The sequence below is a fragment of the Zalophus californianus genome, chromosome X (genome assembly GCF_009762305.2).
Source record: "Zalophus californianus isolate mZalCal1 chromosome X, mZalCal1.pri.v2, whole genome shotgun sequence".
NCBI classification, from domain to species: Eukaryota; Metazoa; Chordata; class Mammalia; order Carnivora; family Otariidae; genus Zalophus; species Zalophus californianus.
In genome coordinates this window covers 96,758,976-96,769,336 of record NC_045612.1, presented here as the reverse complement: position 1 = coordinate 96,769,336, position 10,361 = coordinate 96,758,976, and positions in this window count along the sequence as shown.

Here is a 10,361-nt window from a genome sequence, read left to right as displayed (position 1 = left end):
GGATTTGGGGGCCCCCATCCAAGACATTGTTTGGGCATTTTGTGTATTTCCACTTTTTATTGAAGTAGAACATACATACAGAAAAAGGCACATACTCGTACAGCTCACTGAAATTTATGAACTGAAATATCCCTGAGAACAGAACCCAGATCAAGCTTAAAAACATTACCTATAGGCAGGCTTCATGAATGCTTACCTGTGTAGTTGCATGGGGCCCATATCTACAAGGTCTCTGCACTTGATTTAATGCTCTACTGTAGCTGTCTTAAAATTCTTAGTAATTTTTCACAAGGGATACTACATTTTTCTTTTGCACTGGGCCCTGCAAATTACATAGCTGTCCCTGCTCACCAGCATCCCAGAGTCCCCCCACCCTCATGCCTCTTACTAATCACTATTCCTCCCTGCAATTATTTTCATATCCTGTTTTTCCACTTTATGTAAATGAAACAATACAGTGTGTGCTCTTTTGTGACTGGCTTCATTTATTAAGCATTATGTTTTTCAAATGTTTTCACATTATAATGTATAGTTGTAGGTCACTTATTCTCATTGCCATCTCATGTTGCATTGTGTGAATGCACAATTTACTTATCTATTCTACTACTGATGGGCATTTAGTTTCCAGTCTGGGGATATTTCTTATAGTACTGCTGTTCTTGTATATGTATTTGCTTATTTGTTTATGGTTTTAAACTAGGAAAATTTAACGTTAGATGTAGCACTTAAAAATATCTTTATGTATGGTCCTATGCTACCAGTTTTGGTGAAAGTATCCACAATTAAATGAGAGAAATAAATATTTGCTCAAGAATACTAAGATATCTGGTATACTTTGGACACAGTTTAAAATATAATGCACATTCTAAGAAAATATTGGTGCATTACAACCATGGCAGACACAAAAATTGCCAGTTTTCCCCTCCTAATTTATTTTTGCTATATACACATCTTTTAATGAAAATATGTGTGATATTATGCAGCCATTAAAAAAGGATGAAATTGTGCCATTTGTGACAATATTGATGGACCTAGAGGGTATTATGCTAAGTGAAATAAGTCAGAATGAAAATGACAAATACCATATGACTTCACTTATATGTGAAACCTAAAAAAATGAATAAACAAACAACAAAAAGAAGAATTAGACTTGTAAATGCTGAGAACAAAATGATGGTTGCTCAACAAACGGTGCTGGGAAAACTAGACAGCCACATGCAAAAGAATGAAACTGGACTACTTTCTTTCACCACATACAAAAATAAATTCAAATGGGTTAAAGACCTAAATGTGAAACCTGACACCATAAAAATCCTTGAAGACAGCATAGGCAGTAATCTCTCGGACATCAGCCATAGTAACATTTTTCTAGATATGTCTCCAGAGGCAAGGGAAACAAAAGCAAAAATAAACTATTGGGACTACTTCAAAATAAAATGTTTCTGCACAGCAAAGTTAACAACAAAACTAAAAGGCAACCTACTCAATGGGAGAAGATATTTGCAAATGACATATACAACAAACGGTTAGTATCCAAAATCTATGAAGACCTGATACAACTCAACACCCAAAAAACAAATAAGCCAATTAAAAATGCGCAGAAGACATGAACAGACATTTCTCCAAAGAAGACATACAGATGGCCAATGGACACATGGAAAGATGCTCAACATCACTCATCATCAGGCAAAAGCAAATCAAAACTACAATGAGCTATCACCTCACATCTGTCAGAATGGCTAAAATAAAAAACACAGGAAATAACAAGTGTTGGTGAAGATGTGGAGAAAAAGGAACTTCCTTGCACTGTTGGTGGGAATGCAAACTGGTGCAGTCAGTCTGGAAAACAGTATGGAGGTTCCTCAAAAAGTTAAATATAGAACTACCCTCTAATCTAGCGACTGCACTGATAGGTATTTACCCAAAAAATACAAAAATACTAATTCAAAGGGATACATGTATCCTTACGGTATAGCAGCATTATCTATAATAGCCAAATTTAGGGAAAAGCTCAAATGCCCATCGACGATGAATGGGTAAAGAACATGGGGTATATGTATACAATGGAATATTATTCAGCCATAAAAAAGAATGAAATCTTGTCATTTGCAATGACATAGATGGAGCTAGAGAGTATTACGTTAAGTGAAATAAGTCAGTCAGAGAAAGCAAATACCATATGATTTTACTCATATGTGGAATTTAAGAAACAAAACAAATGAGCAAAGGTAAAAAAGAGAGTGACAAACCAAGAAACAGACTCTTAACTATAGAGAACAAACTGATGGTTACCAGGGGGAGGTGGGTGGGAGGATGGAGGAAATAGGGCGTGAGGATTAAAGAGTACACTTATCATGATGAAAGAAAAAAAAGAAAGAAAAAATAAAAGTGAACAAGTGAAAAAATAAAAACAACAAAATAATGGTTGCCAGAGGGGAGGTAGGTGGGGGATGGGCAAAATGGGTGAAGGGAGTGGGAGATACAGACTTCCACTTATGGGACGAATAAGGCATGGGAATAAAAGGTACAGCACTATAAGGAATATAGTCAGTGACATTGTAATAGTGTTGTATGGTGACAGATGGGAGCTACACTTGTGGTGAGCATAGCATAATGTATGAACTTTTCGAATCACCATGTTGTACCCGACACTAATGTAACATTGTGTGTCAACTACATTCAAATAAAAAAATTTTAAGTTAAAATTTAAAGAAAACAAATAGGTGAGCATTTCTGTTAGACATATACCTAAGAATGGAATTGTTGGGTCATAGGGCGTGTGCATGTTCAACTTTAGTAAATATTGCCAAGCTGCCTTCCAAACTATACAAAAGTACACTCCCAGCAGCTGCCCTTGAAGTTCACCTCCTAGATCGGCCTTGTTTTAAGTCCTATGCTATGATGAATATGAAGAATTCCTCATATCTGCTGGTGGTTAGTGTGACACTGAAGCTGTTAAATGCAGGAAATAACAGAGTTTTTTTCTTTAAAATTTTTATTGTTATGTTAATCACCATACATTACATCATTAGTTTTTGATGTAGTGTTCCATGATTCATTGTTTGTGCATAACACCCAGTGCTCCACGCAGAACGTGCCCTCTTTAATACCCATCACCAGGCTAACCCATCCCCCCAGCCCCCTCCCCTCTAGAACCCTCAGTTTGTTTTTCAGAGTCCATCATCTCTCATGGTTCGTCTCCCCCTCCAACTTACTCCCCTTCATTCTTCCCCTCCTGCTATCTTCTTTTTTTTTTCTTAACATATATTGCATTATTTGTTTCAGAGGTACAGATCTGTGATTCAACAGTCTTGCACAATTCACAGCGCTCACCATAGCACATACCCTCCCCAATGTCTGTCACCCAGCCACCCCATCCCTCCCACCCCCCACCACTCCAGCACCCTCAGTTTGTTTCCTGAGATTAAGAATTCCTCATATCAGTGAGGTCATATGATACATGTCTTTCTCTGATTGACTTATTTCACTCAGCATAACACCCTCCAGTTCTATCCACGTCATTGCAAATAACAGTTCTTTTTAAGATGTGAAGATTTTATCTTTTCCACCCTAGATTCAGTCGAATGCATTTATTTTTATGTTTTACATTTTGAATCTTGAGGGGAAAACTCAAGTGCAGAAAGAGTACATGTTAAACATGCACAGAACTTTCTACAACAGAGCAGGTACAGCATCAAGCCCCATGGCAAGGGTCAGAAGAGGTTAGCATAGGATTATTGTTAGATATTCTGCATTTCAAATTTTGGTCTTACCAAATTTTCCCTGCCAAAAGTTACTCAGGTGCTATTGGTAATTCATTTGGTGTATAACATATTTGGAAAAAGCCTATAATGTACTAGGAATAGAGTAGTTGTTGAGGACTCCGTGTTGACTAATATAAATACAGCCCCTTCTCTCTGGGAGTTTACCATCTAGCTGTTAGAGAATTATACAGGTTCTACTTAAAAGTGTGACCACTATTAAGATAGGTCCATATATTATTGGTTAGAGATGTAGTATCAAGCTGGGCTGCTGGGGTTTGGAGTCCAACCCCATACTTAATGATGTAGAGCACTTTTTTTTTTTTTAAACTACTTTGTACCTCGGTTTCTTCATACCTAAATGGGGATAATAACAGAACAGAACTCAAAATGGTTTTGTAAAGATTAAATGAGTATAAATATACTTAGCATTAGTGACTAGCATGTAAGTTCCATTTGAAGTTGTTGCCATTATCTATCATTGTCTTTAGGGAAATTTAGAGTTAGAGAAGTTACAAGGGGATAAAAAGGAATAAAGATTGCATTTGAATGTCTGGGTCAGGTAGACTTTCATTAAAAAGAGGGAAGGAGACAATTTTCTTGATCAAGTAATGCATATGAAACTTACTAATTGCAAGCATTAGTGAAGGAGTGGAATTTTGCACACCTTCTTAGTTCTATCTCTGTTCCAACTATCCATTGCTGCGTAACAAATCATCCTAAAACTTACTAGCTGAAGACAACAATTTATTATAGTCCCTCATGGTTCTATGTGTTGATTCTGCTTAGCTGGATGTATCTCACTTAGAGCCTCTCATTTGATTGGAATCAGATGCTGGCTAAGGCTAGAGTTTTCAGAAGGCCCTATTGGGAGGGATGTCCAAGATGCTGCACTCACAAACCTGGCAGTTAATGTTTGGCTGTGGACAGGGTACATAACTAAGTCTATTGACTAGAGCATCTACAAGTCCTCCATATGGCTTGAGCTTCTCACAGAATGGCAATGGGGTCCAGGGGAAAGGGTTTTCCCAAAGTGAGCATTCCAGGGGCCCAGGTGGAAGCTACAAGTCTTCTGAGACCTAGCTACAGGTTTTATGTCCCAGAATGCCACTTCCATCACATTCCACTGCTCACATTGCCAGACCAGATTCAGATTCAGTGTGGGATGTGACTGCACAAGGGCAGGAATACTAGGAGGTGAGGATCAATGGGGGCCATTTTGTAGACTGGCTACTATTACCAGGGATTCATACACTGGAGGTGAAGTCAGAGTCACAGACTGTAACTCAGACCCTATCAACTAGCTAATCACTCTAGGACTCAACTTTCTCATTTGTAAGTTGAAGGGACTAGAAAAGATGACCACTAGTATCCCTTGTGACTCTATGATTCTCCATCTATTTCTCCATCACTAAGTATCTTTTTATCTTAATGACCTTTTGTTTTTATTTGTATAATTTAATAACACTCACCATTCATGAGGATGTTGTTTATTAGATGCTATTTGTAAAAACCTACAAAACTTTGTAAAAGCAATGAATAATTGGAATCAAATATGTTCTTTATGGAGAACTTCAAGGCACCTAATTTTGGTATGCCTAAATTTTTATAATCATAATTAGTTTTAAACTCCAGTGTGCATGCCTCTATCATTGATTCTCAGAATTTTGAGTTCCAACATTAGAGTTTTGCTGTTGATACTTTAAGTTTAAACTAACAAAATCAACATTTATCAGAAACATAAACAGGACTAGGAATAGTTTGAAGTACTGTACACAGTATAGAACATAGCATTAAGTAACTATCTGCCAAAAATACCATTTTCACAGAGAGTAATATTTTCACAATTTGACGATGAATTCATTATGTGGAAGTGGGATACTTCTGGAACTTATTTCTCTTTATTCTTCTAGCTCAGGTTCCCACCTTTTTGCCCCAAGGTTCCCAAGGTTTGATTCACTTGTTTGAATGCATGAGGCAGCCTGTGGATTTTCTGTAACCAAAGAAATCACTTTATGCTCAACTTCTCGCAGTTTTATAGGCAGAAAACTACAGGTGCTCCTTTGAGGTCTGGTTATAATGTTCGTCAAAAAAAAAAAAAAAAAATGTTCCCTTTATTGATGTCACAGCCTCAGAGCTGGAAACAATGGAAAGTTGCGTTATTTCCGGAGTGCTTCTCTAGGCCAGACAGACACCATTATCATCACCTTCCTGTTTCCATTCTCGTGCTGGGTACACCACACTATGCTCTACACAGAGACTTTCTTTGCTTCTCAGAACTTCAGTGTCCCACATCACATGTACTGGGACTGTTTTAGATTCTGCTATGAAACTTTTCTAAGGTTGTCCCTATCTCCTTAGAATCTTATTTCGTAAGGAAGTTATTTACAAATTTTGCTCTTACTGCTTTCAAAGAAAACCTGTGTTACAGTAGTTTTTTGTTCAAACCAAATAAACTCTAGTTCAATTTAGTAAATGGGTGAGATTTTTGCGGGACTGTCAACTAGTAAACCAATGTCCCTAGTATGGTACAATTCGGAATGCCTGCAACACTTGTGTACTTTCCTACTCCTATGCTGGCATGTGAAATTAGGAGCTAAAGTATAAATCTTTCAGGGTTTTAGACATTTTATTGAGATAAGTTGCTTGCCTTTGACTTCTGAACCATTTACATAAAGGTACCTCATATAAAGAACAGCACACCCTTATGAGCCTCCCCACCAATGTTCACACTCACACACATGCAGATGTTAACCCCACTAAAATATACTTTCAAGTCCCTGCCACCACTTTCAAAATCATTTATTTTATTTTATTATATTAGTCACCATACTAATATGAATCATTAGTTTTTGATGTAGTAATCCAAGATTCATTGTTTTTGTATAACACCCAGTGCTCCATGCAGTACGTGCCCTCCTTAAGACCCAGCACTGGGCTAACCCATCCCCCCTCCCCTCTAAAACCCTCAGATTGTTTCTCAGAGTCCATAGTCTCTCATGGTTCATCTCCCCCTCCGATTTCCCCCCCTCATTTTTCCCTTCCTTCTCCTAATGTCCTCCATGCTGTTCCTTAGGTTCCACAAATAAGTGAAACCATATGATAATTGACTTTCTCTGCTTGACTTAGTTCACTTAGCATAATCTCCTCCAGTCCCACCCATGTTGATGTAAAATTTGGGTATTCATCCTTTCTGATGGCTAATGTTCCTTTGTATATATGGACCGCATCTTTATCCATTCGTCTGTTGAAGGGCATCTCAGCTCTTTCCACAGTTTGGCTATTGCGGACATTGCTGCTATGAACATTGGGGTGCATATGGCCCTTCTTTTCACTACATCTGTGTCTTTGGGGTAAATACCCAGGAGTGCAATTGCTGGGTCATAGGGGAGCTCTATTTTTAATTTTCTGAGGCACCTCCGCACTGTTTTCCAAAGTGGCTGTACCTTGCATTCCCACCAACAGTGTAAGAGGGTTCCCCTTTCTCCACAACCTCTTCAACATTTGTTGTTTCTTGCTTTGTCAATTTTTGCCGTTCTTACTGGTGTAAGGTGGTATCTCAATGTGGTTTTGATTTGAATTTCCCTGATGGCTAATAACGATGAACATTTTTTCATGTGTCTGTTAGCCAATTGTATGTCTTCTTCAGAGAGGTGTCTGTTCATGTCTTCTGCCCATTTTTTGACTTGATTATTTGTTTTCTGGGTGTTGAGTTTGAGAAGTTCTTTACAGATCTTAGATACCAACCCTTTGTCTGTAGTGTCATTTGCAAATATCTTCTCCCATTCTGTAGGTTGCCTCTTAGTTTTGTTGACTGTTTCCTTTGCTGTGCAGAAGCTTTTTATCTTGCTGAAGTCCCAAAAGTTCATTTTTGCTTTTGTTTCACTAGCCTTTGGAGATGTATCTTGAAAGAAGTTGCTGTGGGCGATGTCAAAGAGGTTACTGCCTATGTTCTCCTCTAGGATTTTGATGGATTCCTGTCTCACATTGAGTTCTTTCATCCATTTTGAGTTTATCTTTGTGAATGGTGTTAGAGAATGGTCGAGTTTCATGCTTCTGCATGTGACTGTCCAATTTTCCCAGCACCGTTTATTGAAGAGACTGTCTCTATTAAACTCTCTTTTAGATACTCATCAGTCCTTGATGATGACTAAGATTTATTTTTTTTAATTGTATTCATTTATTTGAAAGAGAGAGCACGAGACAGAGGGAGAGAATCTTCAAGCAGACTCCCCACTGGGCACAGAGTCTGATGTGGGGCTCAATCTCATGAGATCATGACCTCAGCCAAAAACCAAAAGTTGGATGCTTAACCGACTGAGTTACCCAGGCATCCCCGACTAAGATTTATTATTTAGAAACTAATACATAATGTTCACTTCCCTAAAAAGAACCACAGCAGATGGAACACTTGAGTACCAAAATTTATTAACTCAAGAGACAATGTCAACTTTAGGGAAGAGGTTGGATGACTTATCCAAACCACACCCAAAACTGACAGAAATAACTTCATCTTGATTATTGCCCTCAGGATATTTAGAGTAAGCTGAGCCATTTGTAATGTTTAAAAATCCTCCAAGCATATTCTGCCATCCATTAGTTCCATTTTTATGATCAAAGAAATTTAAACATAATGCTATAAACTTGAGAAGGGCAATTATAAAATGAAATTTACATGTGGCAGTGAAACTCAAGAATTTAATGTCTAATATTTCATTGTGTTTGAATAAAATCATCTAATTTAGTTCAAAGCTCCATTCTTAGTGAAAGGACATTATCAACAATAAATAAAAACAGTAGTTTAAATTTCAAAGTGACTTTTTTACATGTAATTCTTGTGTTTAAGTGGTCTCATTTTCACAGAGACAATAGAAGATGAGAAACAAGCATTGAACTCGAAGGCCTGAATTAGACTTTAAGCACTGCCACACTGGCTGAGTGATTCTGGGCAAGTTCATCTCTCTGAGTCTTTGTTTTGTCACTTGTAAACTGAGAGCATTGGACTAGTATATTAGTTAGGACATAAGTTATCTCTTTCTCTCAAGTAGATGTCTGACCATAAGCATCCCAGGGTGGTGGGGTAACTTCAGGTAACAGGGCCCCAGACTCCTCCCATCTGGCCAGTCCTTTTGTAGGGTGTTGTCATCACCTACACGGTCCAAGATGGCCCACTACCACCACCTCTGCATTCCACCAAGCAGATAAAGGGAATGTAAAGGGGAAGAAACTTATTACTTCAGCTCACATCCCATTGGTCAGAACTTAGTTACCTGGCCCAACTAGCTGCAAGGGATACATGGCATACAACTGTTTGTATCGGGTAGCCATGTGCTCAGCTAAATATGGTAATTTCTATGAAGTAGAGAGAAGAGATAGCAAAAAATATTGGGGACAATTGGCAATGTTTACCACAATAAGATAGCCTTTGAAGTCTCACCTAAGGCTACACTTCTTAGGTTCTGAGATGTGATTTTTGTTTTCACATATAGTCTTTGGATTTGTAAATTTTGCTCTTAGGAGATAGTTTATGAACTAATTAAGAAATAAAGAATGCTATTAACAGATGAAAAGTGGTATTTTTCATGAATATAAGCAGACTTCCCACTGGTATAGATTGAGAAGACGTGCCAGGCTTTCCCTCAAATGGTCACTGATGTGTACATTGAGCTACATGGTTTTGCCAATATTTAAATATTTTGATGGACAAAAGAGCAATTCCATATGGATTCAAACTTAATATATTCATATACTTCATATAGAAGGAGTATGCCAAACACCTAAGGATAATTATAAAATATCATTGCCAATCATCATAATTAAATAAGTTATGACCATTTCAAGAAAAATAAAAAACCGGGTTCTTCACAGTATAGTCGATCCATTAACAACATGGGTTTGAACTGCATGGATCCGCTTATACATGGATTTTTTTTTCAATAAATATATTGGATAAATTTTTGGAGATTTGTGACAATTTGAAAAATCTCTCAGACAAACCATGTAGCACGGACATATCAAAAAATTAATAAAAAGTTAGGTATATCATGAATGTATAATATATATAGCCAATTTTATCATTTACTATCATAATGTATATACAAAGCTATTATAAAAACTTAACATTTATTGAAACTTATGCACACATATGGACCATACATGGCACCATTTGCAGTTGAGAGAAATAGAAACAAACATAAAAATGCAGTATTAACTGGGTATTTACCCCAAAGATACAAATGTAGGGATCCGAAGGGGTACATGTACCCCAATGTTTATAGCAGCAATGTCCACAATAGCCAAACTGTGGAAAGAGCCAAGATGTCCATCGACAGATGAATGGATAAGGAAGATGTGGTATATATACACAATGAAATATTATGCAGCCATCAAAAGGAATGAGATCTTGCCATTTGCAATGACATGGATGGAACTGGAGGGTGTTACGCTTAGTGAAATAAGTCAATCAGAGAAAGACATGTATCATATGACCTCGCTGATATGAGGAATTTTTAACCTCAGGAAACAAACTGAGGGTTGCTGGAGTGGTGGGGGGTGGGAGGGATGGGGTGGTTGGGTGATAGACATTGGGGAGGGTATGTG